The 16,635-nt window shown below is 30.2% G+C and overlaps 1 long non-coding RNA gene across 4 annotated transcripts; it reads right to left on the reverse strand.

Moving 5' to 3' along the window:
* Nucleotides 1–7,667: 7,667 nt before the first annotated feature.
* LOC107843378 lies at nt 7,668–15,551 on the reverse strand. 4 transcript variants are annotated; one of them, XR_001666337.2, is made up of 3 exons: nt 15,222–15,550; nt 15,074–15,130; nt 7,668–9,848 (listed from the first exon to the last, which is right to left on the reverse strand). It is a non-coding gene; the product is annotated as an uncharacterized LOC107843378 (long non-coding RNA). The 4 variants fall into 4 exon arrangements; XR_001666336.2 differs by having other exon boundaries at nt 15,074–15,139; XR_007045984.1 differs by having other exon boundaries at nt 7,668–9,825; nt 15,074–15,551.
* Nucleotides 15,552–16,635: the final 1,084 nt, after the last annotated feature.

The raw sequence follows: 16,635 nt of genomic DNA on the forward strand, positions 1-16,635 counted from the left end.
TGTCGCTCCCCAGTTGGTTAGTTTGATGTTTCAGAGGTGAGACCTCGAGGTACGAACTTGCTTCGTGAGTCTTTGGATAAAGTTCGAGTTATTTAGGAAAGACTTAGAGCGGCTCAGAGTAGGTAGAAGTTCTATGTTGATCGTAGATTTTGTGCCTTGAGATTTGGTGTTGGTGATCGTGTCTTCCTTGAGTTTTACCCATGAAGGGTGTGATGAGGTTTGGAAAGCTTAGCCCCAGGTATATTGGACAATTTGAGATTCTTCGGATTGTTGTGATGTGGCTTATGAGTTGGCTTTACCCCTTGATCTATCATATGTTTATCCAGTTTTTCATATTTTTATGCTTCGGTGCTATATTCCTGATGAGTCTCATGTCATTCGTTGGTAGTCTGTTTAGTTAGATGAGCAATTGTCCTTTGTTGAAGAGCCAATCTCCATTTTGGCTAGGGATGTTAGGCGGTTGCGCTCTAGAGTTATCCCTGTGGTTAAGGTTCAGTGGCGATATCGACCTGTAGATGAGGCTACTTAGGAGGTCGAGTTTGATATGTATAGTTCTTATACTCAGATCTTCATTGATTCAGGTATTTCATTGTCTTAGTTTGAGGACGAACTAGAATTTTAGTGGTGAATGATGTAACGACCTAAGAACTTGATAAAATATATGAAATTTATGATTTGACTGTTTTACCCTTCCCCGTAGTTGTATTATGATTTTTCTGGGGTGTGGGAGCGATTGACATGATTTCCGATGCATTTTGGTACCATTTATGTGATATTGTGGTTTTTGATGACTTTGAGAGCCTTATTTTGGACTTATGTGGATATCTTTTGATCCGTGTGATGGATGACTGAACGGACTGTGCCAGTAGCTCCGAAATATTAATTTTAGGCTAGGTAGACCTTTGATTCGGGTCCCGGTACACCTGAGCTCATTTCGACCTATTGATAGGAAAGTTGGAAAATTATAAATATGGGTGTGGGACCCACATTTGGTCGAAACAAACTCGGATAGAAAATCCAACTTCACCAGCAGATCTGAAATGTTGATTTTAGGGTGTTACCATATTTTGGTGTGATTTTTACGACTTTTAAATCTCATTTTGACCCTTGATTTGGAAAATGTGATTTCGGATTCCGGGGGTCAACTTTGTGAAAATGAGTTTTTTTGAAAACCTGACTTCACCAACACGTCCGAAACGTCGAATTTAGTGTGGTTGCATAGTTTATTTGTGTATATCAGACTCCAAATGAATCCCGAGTACCCCGTCCAAGTCCGAATTGACTTTAAAAAAAAAATTAGCAATAGTTGTGCAGAAAAATCTGCAATAATAAATAGCAGTTTTTAGCCTATTTTACTCATTTTTCATTTTGCCTCTTGGAAGAAACCCTAAAATAGTGTGAGAGCTTAAAAGTGAAGTTTGTGTGAACTTGGATAGCTTGATTAACATCTATTTTTGGATTCTATTATGGATTTAAGGTAAGAATTTACCGTTTTGTTAATAACTTCTTGATTAATTTCTCAAAACTCCAAAAATCTTAGGGCTTAATTTTAAACCCAAAATTTACTCCTTTTCACTTGAATAATATTTTTTTCTTATAATTACTAGTTCTTCATCAATTTAACCTTCAAAACAACTCCTATTCTTAATTTTTACTCAGATTTCAAAGATTTTACCTGGTAAAGCATAAAAATGGTTTTCCTCGATTTGAACCTCATTTTTTACTCGATTTGACTTGGGTTTTCAACTGTAGATTCCTAAAAGTATAGGAAACACATTTTTAAAGTAAAGTTACGATTTTGCCCTTATTTTTTGAAAACCCATTTTTGGGGTCTGTTTTGGCCCCAAATCAAAAGTAGTCAATATGGGTGTCGTTGGTTTTGTTTTATCGCATAAATTACATATTTGATATTTTTAGTGGATTTTGAAATCATTCATAAAAATTAAGATCGTGGGTTCAAACTGTAGCAGACTGATTTTGGCTTTCGAGGTAGGTTATGACTTAACTCTTTCAGACTGAGCTGAGTAGTAAATGATGGTACAAATGTATATTAAGGGTGGGAACTAATCATGAAAATTTTCTATCTATGTGTTGTTCCCGTGTGAGGGCCTGTTTGTGTTGTAATTGATGAAATTGAGATATTATGTGTTGTGTGACCGTGTGGGGTCCTATTTGATATTGATAGCCTTGAATACATGTGAGTAAGTATATTGTATTGTTAAAATGCTTAACATGATGCCATTAATGTATTGTGATTATATTTATACTTTATTGGCATATAAGACATGTAAAAATTCATGGTTGAAACGAAAATAATGAGTGGATATTGCCTCACGTGGTAGTGAAAATGTATCATTGTGGTTGGTTATAGAAATATATCATGTGGTTGGTTATGAAAATACTCATTGTGATTGGTATTGAGCATTGTACCTTCATATCATACTCATTCATGAAACATTGGTACCACGGAGGCAACATCCGAGAAACACTAGAACAGCTGATAACACCTTTCCGAGGGATGTGCCAGAAAGAAGATATGATATATGTGGATTTTAAATGGGTTGATGAAACCCCCCCCCCCCCATGAGTCCTGCGTTGGGAGGATTGCCTTCGTAGGTGTATATGAGATTGTACGATGATTTCGAAGGTTGTGCAACAATCTCGTGCATCATCATCATCATATACATTGCACTTACTTTATTGTATTTATATTGTGTTGTATTGTCATATTGACTTGCCATTTATGTAATTGTCTTATCTTCTTTTAGTTGTATTTGATGATCTTGTAAATCCATGTTTTCTCTTGTTCTACTTATATGTGATATAATTCATATTTGTGTTCTATCTTGCTGTGATGCTACAATATATGTGATATATTAGAACTGTTAGTGCAAGCGGTATGGGCTTCTGATTGCAGGTGACGTGCCCTTAGTGTATATTTTGTATGCTTTATTTACTACTTTGCTTGGTCGGCCTATGATACCTGCTGAATACAAGTGGACCGTACTCCTGCCTACTGCGCCCTTTCGGTGCAGGTCCTAGCTTGAGTGCGCCTCAGCTTGCTTGACTCGGGTGATTGTTGGAGCTTCCAAGGTAGCGGTTGGACATTCATGCGTCCGAAGTTACCTCTATCTTTCTATAGTAATTATGTTTTTATTAGTATTCGTAGACAGATATTATTTCTTTGTGGTTATCTTTTTGATGTATTTGACTCTTGAATTGTATTAGTAGTACTTACACTATTTTACACCTAATTTTGGGTATGATTGGTATTTTGGATAAGTTCTTTTCGCATTATTATGATTACTTATATGGTTTGACTTCATTCTAGAAGTCTTACTTTGAGTGTTTTTGTCTTTTCTTTTTTTCTTTTTGTATAAGTTTGGGTGATAGACTTACTTGTCAAGGTATGCCGCTACAAGTACCATCATAACCCTTGTTTTTGGGTTGTGATAGTGTGGCTAACACTTACTGAGGCCCTTTCAATAGGGAGAGGTAAACCGATATAGCCCATGGATGCCTTTAGGATGGATTGAGCTACACAGTCCAAGTTAATGATTTTAAAACACTCATGTTCATGACTCTTATCTGATCCCGACATCTTATATATGTATATATGAATGTGTGCATGTGGTTTTGGCTGATTTTTGGACATGACATTATTTTATCACTTTTTCCGAGTTATATGTCAGTGCTTATCCCACTGACCGTCCTAGGACGCTACATCGTTTCATGACATAGTGTCCGAAGACATTTCCATTGCTCCTGTACAGTGCTGGGTGGATTAGCACGTTCGTTAAGTTGTTGTGAAGTGGTGACCCTTCATCCTTCAAAAGGCCTTATCATTTCATTTTTCTTTTCTTGTTGATTCAGTACTTTTGGATTCATTTTGGTCATATTCAAGAACACATCTCAACTTAGATGTTATTTTGGTTTGAAGTCTTTCGTGGATAGATGTGAGTTGGTTGGTCATTGTTTGACTCTTAGTTTCATTGAGTCAGTTATTCATTTTCTTATTATTATTTAATTGGCTTCCGCGTCGTCGTCGTCGTTTATTTTTTTCGTTTAAATTGAATTTCTAATTTGAATGAAATATTTTTAATATATTACTATCAAACTTTACACTAAATAATAAACATAACAAACATATGTACATATAATGGAAAAAATAAAAATAATGTTAGCAAATATTACTTAGACAACTAGTATTGACATGTAAAAATACTATAAGTTTATCTTTTAAGTGTTGTATGTAAAATTGTAAATTTTTTAGTATATGTTCAAAACTTCAAGTATTATTATATTAACGTATACATGGGTATATGTTTTCTATATATATAGTATATAGGTTGCATGTATATTATTTCAAGCAGTGTATATATTATATTATACGTATATATGTGTATATATTTTCTATAGATTCTAAAGTAATATATATTTAACATATACATGTGTATATGTTTTCTAAAGTAGTATCTATATAGTGTATATATGTTGTATGTATATTATTTCAAGTAGTATATATATTATAATATACGTATATATGTGTATATATTTTCTAAGTAGTATATATATAGTGTATATATGTTTATGTATATTATTTCAAGTAGTATATATATTATAATATACGTATATATGTGTATATATTTTCTAAGTAGTATATATATAGTATATATATGTTGTATGTATATTATTTCAAGTAGTATATATATAATATTGTACGTATATATGTGTATATGTTTTCTATAGACTCTAAAGTAGTATGTGTTTAGACTCTAAAATAGTATATATTTAACGTATACATGTGTATATGTTTTCTAAAGTAGTATATATATAGTGTAAATATGTTGTATGTATATTATTGCAGGTAGTATATATATTATATTGTACGTATATATGTGTATATGTTTTCTATAGACACTAAAGTAATATATATTTAACGTATACATGTGTATATGTTTTCTAAAGTAGTATATAGTGTATATATGTTGTATGTATATTATTTCAGGTAGTATATATATTATATTGTACGTATATATGTGTATATGCTTTATATAGACTCTAAAGTAGTATATATTTAATATATACATGTGTATATGTCTTCTAAAGTAGTATATAGATAGTGTATATATGTCGTATGTATATTATTTCAAGTAGTATATGTATTATATTGTACGTATATATGTGTATATGTTTTATATAGACTCTAAAGTAGTATATATTTAATATTTACATATGTATATGTTTTCTAAAGTAGTATATATATATATATATATATATATATATATATATATGTTGTACGCTTATTATTTCAAGTAGTATTTTAAGTAGTATATATATTTTATTGTACGTATATATTTGTATATATTATATTGTAGTATAATATGTAACATATATATGTTATTACATTTATTATTTAACGTATTTAAAATGTATATATTATAGTTATAGGTGTGTATAGATAGTACATATTAGAAAAAACATATAAATTCAAATTTAATATTTTTTAAAAGAATTTGACCGGTTTGGACAGGTAAAAATCGATTTTACGCTTAACGGGCTGTTCACGAGTTAAATTGGGTTTTTTACTGTTGGGCCTGAATCGGACCGGCCCGTTAAGAGCTGAATCGATACCAGACCGGCCTAGAAACCGGTAACAACAAGTGGACCGTTGCCGATTTGAACCAGACCGACCCGATTGACAAGCATAATTGCAAGCAGTGTTCCAGTATTTTGAGAAATTAAGCATCTAGTTCCTTTTTTGGGACCTATCTTTCGATTCTTCTTAAACTAATATCTTTTTATTCAAATCTATTTTTTCAATACAATTCTTTTACTAATACAGTGACAATCATTTCAACATCTATTACACTGGCTAGTTCTTAAAGAAAAAGACATAAACAAACATCAAATTATGATAATATTATCATATATATATATATATATATATATATATAATATTCTCTAATCTCTATCTCTAATCTCTAATATATTAAAAGTGTGAAGAGCCTTAAAAATATTGTTTGAACTTTTTATCCTTCTTCGTTTTAAAAAAAAATCACCTTTTGCTTTTTCTTCCCCCCAATTTATAATTTAATTATTTTTTAATATTAAATCATAAATATATAGGATCAGGATTAAATTATAGGGGGGCTTTCAAAAATAGCCTAGATTTCAGCAAAATGAGAGTGTTCTTTTTTTCTTTTTCGTTTTCTTCTTCTTTTTTTCTTGCCTCTACTTCTCTTTCTTCTTCTTTTTTTTCTTTTTTTTTCTTTCTCATTTTTTTGGTTGTATTTTATATTATTTTTATAATTTCAAAAAATATGATTACATCAAGTACAAGTCATGGATGATGACAGATACATTGTAATCACATGGTGTTTGTATTCATCGTCATTTTTTTTTTTTTACTTTTTGATTCTTTTCTCTATTTTTATTTTCCTTTTTCTTTTTTATTTCTTTCTTTTCTATCTGTAACTTCTATTTTCCTTCTTTTTTTCCTTTTTAATTTTTCTTTTTTCATTTCTTTGTATTTTTTTTCTTTTTTTGATATTTTTTCTTTTTTCTTTTTCTTTGTATTTGTATCATCTTTTTTTTCTTTTTCACTTTTTCCCTTTGTTTATTCTTCTTCTTTATCTTTTTCTTATTTTGTTTTTCCTTTTTCTTTGTTTTTGTCATACCCCATTTTAACACGGGTCAAATCAAGGTACAACATATAGGAAAACTTCTAATTAAATCAACGAAGTCGCCACCTAATTAGTTTTATGGTGAATTAAGACACCTGTTATAAACTGTGTGCTTAAAAGAAAATAAAGACTTCATTTTAAGGACTACTTATCCTAGGATTCTAGATAAGGGCTCTAATTATCCTAAAGGGAAGGGATTAGGCACCCTAAAGGATCGCTAACTATGGATAACTGGCCAAACAAGAAATCAAATGTCATATTAAAAAAAAAAAAAAAAAAAGATATACACTACATATAAAATATTTATATCTTACTAAATTTAACATACGCTAAAAAGATTTTTAAAAAAACATCCTTCCCATAAAATTTACTTATCAGAAATTATCGAAATAACTCTTTATAAAATCTCCTAACAATGATGCAGTTGTTTCAAATGGTTTCACAAAAGGCTTTTAATTAATAATAATTAAAAAAAAAATTCTAAGGGATGACTCTTTTGCTTTTTTCTTTTTAATCAAATTTTATAGAAGTTAATTACCCTACCCTAAATGAATAGATAATATATATGGTTGTTTAAATATATAATGGCCTGAGGATTCGTTATTTATTAGGATACGAGTAAAAATAAATAAATAAATAATGGTTTTTTCTTGCAATTAGAAATCCTAAAAAGGGCTTGCTAAGTACCATCTTTTATTTGAAATTAATGAAAAAATTAAATTTGATTTACCATATTCAAAATTAGTAAAACCAATTTTCCGAGTTTAACGCAAAAACTTATATTTTATTAACCCAATGTTACTAATTAGTGAAGAACTAACTTGATTCTAAGAATAGACTACTATTTCGTATCAAAGAAGTATTAAATGATTCTAACAAACTCACCATCTATTTTGAAGGTATCTTTTAACCTACTAAATTTAAAAACCTTTGATGATATTACATCTACCAAGTGATCAAGCTAAAGTCGATATCCAAAGGTGAGGAGAAAAACAACATACTGTTATCATATTCAATAACAACAAAAAAATTACTTATACTAGTTCAGACATAAGAAAACAATTGGTTTCCAAACATTAATGTGTAAAAATGTAGAAGCAAGACAATGACATGTGCACGAATAAAATAAAATTTGGGAGAGAAAAAGGCACTAGACTGCGGGCAGATTTGACTGAAGATTATGTAGTACAACTCCTTGAGCGGATGAGAGATAGTGGTGGTCTCGTTTTGAGACTCCATGAGGATATGAGGGTGGAGTCTTGAGTCTTAAGACCACAAGTTTGTTTGCTCCCAAAGTGTACATGTGAATAAAAAGAGAGTAATGAAATTAGTAAAAGAACCCAACTCTACATAAAAGCCAAGTAAAATCACACAAGGAATATAATATTTACAAGACGAGATGTGCAAATGTCAAACAAGATAACATTAAACCAACTTAAGATAGCTAAATCATAACACTATATGCCTTTTAAGCATAAACTAATCCCCAAATATATTAGATTTAATCTATAGTGAAGCCACGAACCTAAAGTATGAACAATGAAATGTAATACATGCTTTTAAGGGGAAAAACAAGAGTATATGCAGTGACTGAAGGAAAGATATGTGTATGACGTAAGATGTAAAAAAGGGGTTCACATTTCATTAAGGGATATGAATTAACGAAGGTATCATTAAACCAAGCAAAAGCTAACTCTCCTTTTAACACGTCCTTTATTAACAGAGAATTATATAATGTACCAAGCTTCACCATATAAAGAAATCATATGTCTAATAGCTAACTGGAAACGAAACTAACAAGATCATTCTTTAAGTTCAAGGGCTAACTTGCTACAAGACTTGAAAATAAAATCAGATTAAGCATAACTAGTTAAACTCCTACAACGACAACAAACCCAGCATATTCCCACATAGTGAGGAACTAGTTAAAATCCCAATAAATCGAAAATGGCGTGTTGAGCCAACGGGACAAATAACTCAAAAAATAACTTGATAAGATTTATTCAAATCTCTCAAAGTGACGAAGATAAATATGTGCACACTAATGAAATATGTCATCAACGTCACGTACGAAGAATAACAAGAGCAACAAAAGTGCAAATTAAGCTAGCAGGGATATCCCCTAAATTTACACGAAGATGAGTATAGATTAAAACTTAAACCCAAAATTTGTGTTTTAGGCCTACTATGAATACAAAAATATAGTAACAATCACAGTTTGCAATAGAGTATTCTATGTAGGTTTTTGAGATGCCAAAAAACAAGAACATAGCCATGACTCCGACCAAACTTCACTATCCAGTAAAAGTTTCAAATGAACTAGTAAAGAGCTGCGCGGCGTTATCCTGGATAATAAGATTTAGGACGAACAATATCACTAAACTTGATGGTAAAAAAAAGACCAGCAGTATTAAACGAGATGAACATGCCTACACACATTTACGGTTCTCCGTATTTGTGTTTAAAACCAAATCAGCCTCTCGGGGTTTATAAGCGCAAGTTTCAATAATTCTAAAAGCGTGACAACATCAATAAGTTGAAGTAGTTTCAAGACACTACCAACCCAAAAGAAATACTCCTATTTAAACATAAATGCCATAAGATCACGAAAAACATAAGCAAAATTCTGGCCATCAAAAGTTTTCGAACTTAAACTAAATCAGACTCAAAAGCACCATACATTGAAATGAATTACAATGGAATCACGCCTGTAAAAAAAATCTAATTTTTCAAGAGCAAACAACAATGCTATGACTAACCTTGAAATAAAAAATATACAATACATTCGCATACAACTCCATTTCGAGTTCGACAACAATGACATACAATTGACGAAATTCATATACAAACTCATTTTTTTAGAATCAACAACAAACATAAACTTGTTTTAAACTCATACAGAGACCCATCTTTGGAGTCCATAACAACATAGAACATGATCGAAATTCGCACACAAATCTATTTTTGGAGTCAACAACAACATAAAACTTGATTGAATTTAAGCCAAAATAACATGTCCTCGAAATCAAAACAAGATGAAGGAAAGAAATATGAAGGTGAGATGAAAGGGCGAATTTGTACCTTTTTTGGGGGCAGCGAACTAGTGCATTCTCGTCGGAGATTCAAACTCGAACTCGAACTTCAAATGCAAATGATGAAAAGCTACGAGAGTAAGCAAAGTATAACCGAAATCTCTTCAATTTGAACTCAAATTCGACTCCAATTGAGAAAATAAGGGGCAAACAGGGAACTTGTTTTTTCATTTTTCTTTTTGTTTTTTGTTTTTTTCTCTTTTCTATGTGCAACTTCTATTTCTCTTTCTTTTTTTCTTCTTTATTTGTATTTTTTATTTCTCTTTTCTTTTAATATTATTTTATATTTTTTGTATTTCCAATAAATGACTATGTCAAGAACCAATCATGGGTGATAAAAAAAATACCACAATCGTTTATTGTATTTATATTCGCATTATTATTCATATTTTTGTATTCAATGATAAAAATTGTATTTGTATTTTACCGTTCACTTTTGCATTTGTATTTTATAGTTCACATTTGTATTTATATTTTGTAATTCGCGCTTGTATTTGTATTTTATAGTTCACGTCATCATTTATATTTTTATATTCTTTGATACAATTGTATTTGTATTATAGTTCTCGCATGTATTTGTATTTATATTTTATAGTTTGTATTTGTTTTTGTATTTTATAGTTCACACTTGTATTTGTATTTTATAGTTCTCGCCATCATTTATATTTTATAAAATTTGCACTTGTATTTTAAAGAACTATTTTGTATTTGTATTTTTATAGTTGACTGCATATTATATTTGTATTTTGTGGTTATTTTATAGTTCACGTTTGTATTTATATTTGTATTTTATAGTTCACGCCACCATTTATATTTTTGTATTTGTTGATACAATTGTGGTCTATTGGAAACAACCTCTCTACTTCTTCGTAGGTAGCGTTATGGACTGCGTACATTTTACCCTCTCCAGACCCCACTGTGTGGGAATACACTGGGCTTCTTCTTCTTGTTGTTGTTGTTGATACAATTATATTTGCATTATAGTTCGCGCATGTATTTGTATTTATTTTTTATAGTTCGTATTTATATTTATATTTTATAGTTTACACTTGTATTTGTATTTTATAGTTCTCGCCATCATTTATATTTTATAAAATTTAATTTGAGCATGTATCTATTTTGAATTTGTATTTTATAATTGATTGTATATTAAATTTGTATTTTGTGATTTTATTTTATTTGTATATGTATTTATATTCTTTTTTCATCGATGCACTTATATTTTTAAAAGAACCAATTTTGTATTGTATTTTAAAATTGACCACATATTATATTTGTGTTTGTAATTTCACTTGTTTCATTTGTTTGTATCTGAATTTGTAGTTGACTACATCATTTGTATTTTAAAATAATTGAAAAAGAATTATAATTTTTCTTTCTACGAACACTTATATTTATATTCATTGATACAAATTGTATTTATTAATGCAAATTGAATAATACAAATATAAATGATAAATTATAAAATACAATTATTAAATTATATAAATACAAATGTTATATTTGTATCAAATGATACATGTTTATATAACTTGAACCATACACATACAAATGATATTTATTTATATACAAACACAAATGATAAACTTGACTTCCAAATACTAACTACATTTTCATAGAATTACACATTTCATATTTATATATTTTAGACTCAAGTAAATATAATTAATCCATATATTTATTTGTATACAAATACAAATAATAAATTTTATTCATGGCTAACTATTCAAATATAAATAATAAATTTATTTGAAATACATAATATGATACGAATAAATATAAAATATATAAAACATAAAATAAGACAACACTAACAAAAAATTAGAGAAAAGAAAAAGAAAAAGAAAAAAAAAAAAGAGGAGAAAAAATGGCAAAAAAGAAAAAACGAAACAAGAACAAAAACCGAAAAAAAGAAAATAAAAAAAGCCGTAAAAATAAATAAAAAAAAAAAAAAAAAATAAAATAGATGATTTTGTTTTTCTCTTTTTTTCTCATTTTATTATTTTCATTTCTTTCTTTTCGCTTTTTCTCTCTTCCATCTCTATCTTCTATCTCTCTTCTTTTTTATCTTTTTTGTACTTATTTTTTCTCATTTTTTGCTTTATTTTATATTTTTTGTATTTTCAAAAAATAAGCTACTCGAGCACACGTCATGGATGATAACATAAATATCACAATTGCCTATCGTATTTGTATTCACACCATCATTTATATTTTTATATTCGTTGATACAATTATATTTGTATTTGTGTTTTAAAGTTCGCGTTTGTATTTGTATTTTATAGTTCACATTTGTATTTGTATTTTACATATAGTTCGCACTTGTATTTTGTAATTGTATTTGTAAGTTGACCGCATATCGTATTTGTATTTTCAATTTCATTTGTTTGTATTTGAATTTGTAGTTGGCAACATCATTTATATTTTTAAACAATTAAAAAAGAATTGCTATTTTTCTTTCAATGAACATCTGTATTTCTATCAATGACATAATTTGTACTTCATTGAAGCAAATTAGACAATAAAAATGATAAATTATCCAAATACAAATGTTACATTCACGACAAATGTTGCAAATACAAATGTTACAAATCATTATTGATATTAGGAAAAAGAGTAAGACTGCAAATGTGGTAATCAAGCTTGACATGGCTAAAGCTTATGATAGGGTGGAGTGGAGATTTCTTATCAAAGTTCTGGAGCAGATGGGCTTTTCTATTACTTTTATTGATATAGTTTGGAGAATTTTGGCTAATAACTAGTCTTCCATTCTGATTAATGGGTAATCACAAGGATTTTTTCATTCCTCAAGAGGAGTGAAACAAGAGGATTCTCTGTCTTCTATTTTATGTATTATGACTGCTGAAGTACTGAGCAGAGCACAAGTACTGAGCAGAGCACTTAGCAGTTTATTTTCCTACAATGATTTTACGGGTTTTGGCCTTCCTAAATGGAGTTATCAGATTAATCATCTTACATATGCAGATGATACTATCATATTTGCTTCTGCTGACAAGTTTTCATTGCAGTTAATCATGAAGATTCTTGGGGATTATGAAGATCAATCTGGTCAAAAGATTAATAGGGACAAAAGTGCATTTTTCCTGCATAACAAGGTTGCACACTCATACTCACAATTGGTGGAAGAAGTTACGGGATTTTCTAAGGGTAAATTTCCTATAACTTATCTGGGCTGCCCAATTGGACATGGTAGGAAGAGGAAGATTCACTTCACAGAATTACTAAAAAAAAAGTTCAAAATAAGCTTCAATTATGGAAAGATAAACTCTTATCTTTTAGAGGTAAAGCTGTTTTGACTAATAATGTTTTACAAAGCATCCCAATCTATCAGCTATCTGCTCCTATGCCTCCAAAATGTGTGATTCATGATCTACATAGATTATTTGCTAAATTCTTATGGAATTCAAAGGAAGTAGGGACAAATAAACATTGGGTTTTATGGGATGATATTTGTCTTCCAAAAGAGGAAGGTGGCCTTGTGTTTAGCTCTGTCTTTGATGCTTCTAAAGCTTTATTTGCAAAGTTGTAGTGAAAATTTAGAACTCAGAAGTCTATGTGGGCTAATTTCATGAGGGTCAAGTACTGTAAAAGACATAAACCTCAAGTTGTTGAATGGAGAGGGGATTCTCAAACATGGAAATATATGCTAACAACCAGAGATTATTTTGATCAAGAGATATGGTGGGAGCCTAAATATGGCCATGCTAGTATATGATTGATAATTGGACTCAGAAAGGTGCTCTACATTATTATTTGCCCAATGGTTTCAATATAAATGTAGGTCTTGAAGATATGCATCAACTAATGGAGAGTAATGGGTGAAATGTACAACTTCTTAAGGAAATCTTTCCTGAAGAACTATGTGATCATGTAGTGAGTAAGATTGGAATATCAAGAAGGTCTTATGTGTAGGATAGACCATGGTGGATGCCTCAAGTTTCTGGAAAGTTCACAGTTGGGGGTGCTTGGGATATTATAAGGAATACTGGTGTTGTGAATAAAGATCTCAGGTCTGTATGGGAAAAAGAAATACCTTTTAAAGTATCATTTTTCTTTTGGAGATTATGAAAGAAAAGGATCCCCGTGGAGGATTTTTAGTTAACACTGGAATGAAAGATGTGGTTAATTTTTTGTGTTATGAAACACCTTTTTATGAATCATATGGACATTTATTTGTGCAATGTTCTGTGCCCAATAATTTATAGTGTGACTTTGCAGAAGGTACTGGAATCCAGAGACCCTTTATTCAGTTGAAAGATACAATATACAAATGGTGGAATCCTAAGTGTTGTTCTAAATTTAGACCTTTGTTAATTACTTTACCTGCTTTTATTTTGTCGCAGATCTGGAAGAGGAGAAACACTATCAAGTAGGGTGGGAAAATGGCATTTTATGGTATGAAGTTTGAGGTGAATAGGAATATTTATCTTTTTGCTAAGTCAGATATCCATGATTGAAAAACCTATCCAATAATTGGACTATGATAGTTATGATGCTGGAAGTCTATAAACCTCTTATATATATAATTGTGGTGAGTTCAAAAACCCCCGATAATGATTTTTTAAAGTGTAATTCTGAAGGGGCTTCTAGGGGTAATCCTGGACCTAGTGGATGTGCTTATTGTATTAGAGATAGTGCTGGTGATTTTGTTTATGCCAATTCCTCTGAGTGTGGTATCGACTAGCTTGGTGGCTGAAGTATGTGTTTTTAAAAGAGGGCTACAGTATTGTGTCAATATAAGGTTATTGCCTCTTATCATGGAAACTGATTCACTTATTTTAAAGAAGATTCTTGATGGGATATGGGAGGCCCCATAAAAAATAGCAGTTGATGTTAAGGGTATTAAAGGAATGATGATGCAATTTCAAGTAGAAGTGGTGCATACACACAAAGAAGGGAACAAACTGGCAGATTTTTTTTGCTAACAAAGTTTTCTTTTTTGCAGGATATCAAAGTAAAAAATTCACATTTTTACAGGATATTACCATGGAGGGGAAGGCAATTCTTGAATTAGATAAACAACACATGCCAACAATTAAAGTTATTAAGGGTCTAAGAAGAATCTTTTAGACATGAATTCAATCAAGAAATATGTAAAATAGAATCAAGGTACCAAGGAGCAACATAGTTGCAAGAGAATCAGAGCTCAGTTCACAAATAACAGTTCACATAAAAATCAACAACAAAACTGATTTAACTCAGTACATCAAGATTTAACTTCACCAAGAACACATGCAATCGAATTTATTTCTAGGGATTGGTTAAGCAAGTTACCTCTCATGTTGTGACTCAATTCAGCTAACTAGTACCTTTAGTCAATGGTATCAGCTCCTTGTTGAGCTCAATTTGACAAAGGGAGGGTTAGTCGATTTGGGTTCAAAATGATAGATACAAATGAAGAGTTAGGTGGGAAGTCTCGTACCTGAGGAATATCAATCAGATGTGGTATAAGAGGAGTTGAAGAAGTCTTCCTATGGTTTGATTTCATGGCATTTGTAAGACGAGGTAAATGCCCGAGATGAAATCACCCATGACTCAGCTCTTGACTATTGTAGAAATGATGTTCTTAGGTTGGAGATGCTTTCACCGGACCGATTATTCGAGCAGCCACCAGCCATTGTCGATCATTGAAGAGTAAGATGCAAAGGATGGGTGCTCTAGATGGTTCTAAAGTTTTATTTTATTTTTGGTTTTGGTTTCTTTTTGGTTTCTCTTTTACTTTCCAAATCTGAGTTGGGCCTTCCAAATTAGATTTGGTTATTTGTACAGATTTTCAAATTTTATTAATAAAAGCCTCTCTAGACCTATTTCAATTAAAAAAAATAAAGTAAAAATTACATATATAACGACATGTTAATTAATAATTACTAAAATTCTCAACTTTTTTTAAAATCTCCTAAACTCCCAATATTTGACCTCTGATGATATATATTAATCACATTAGATACATAGTACAGATACAAGTAATAATTAACTAAATCAACACGTTTTAAGGGATGTAACAGATTAGTTTGCATTAAATCAACATTTAATCTAACTAATTAAGGTAAAAAACAAAATAAAATCTCATAATTTATGTTAATCAGAATATTACTCCAGCACATTAAAATTAATAAACGCTTTTGTATTTTTTTTTTTAAATTGAAAAATCTTCATTCTTCTTGTTCAGAGAAAACATACCAATTTTTTTATTTGATTTGTCCATTTGAAATTGAGCATTTCTTCAATTACTATGCCAAAAGATCGGACAAGAATTTTTTTTGATGAAAAAGTTGGTCCTGTAATGTGTTTGGAAAGTCCATAAAAAAAGTTATAGAAATTATTAGTTATAAATCTAATTCTACTTCTTCTATGCCTTTGTTGAATAGCAAGGGAAACAAGATCATTAATGATTGCAAACATAGTGATGTTAAGGTTGGGCAAATCTACAAGGACAGGTGTACTCTTATTTCGGTTATGGCGCAATTTGCAATTGAGCATTCCTTCGATTACTATGCGAAAAAATCGGACAAGAAAAGGTATGTTATATCTTTTATGCAGCTGGTGTTGTTAATTTTGTGTACGTTAAATTAATTTTGTATTCAATGTTTGGTTATTTTACAGATTCTTTTTTGTGTGTTTATGTTATTAACGCCGAGATACATTTTGTTTTGAAAATGATACATTTTGCTCATCTTGTATCTCAGTTTATGAAATTATGTTTAATTATATTTCTTGTTGTGTTTTAGTTTCACATATATAATAGAAATGTCCTAGATACGTGTTGTAAAATTTCCTAGATACATGTTGTACAAGTTTTATGCTGAGATATATTTTGTTATGAAAATGATACATTT

This window comes from Capsicum annuum, chromosome 10 (genome assembly GCF_002878395.1).
Source record: "Capsicum annuum cultivar UCD-10X-F1 chromosome 10, UCD10Xv1.1, whole genome shotgun sequence".
Taxonomy (NCBI): domain Eukaryota; kingdom Viridiplantae; phylum Streptophyta; class Magnoliopsida; order Solanales; family Solanaceae; genus Capsicum; species Capsicum annuum.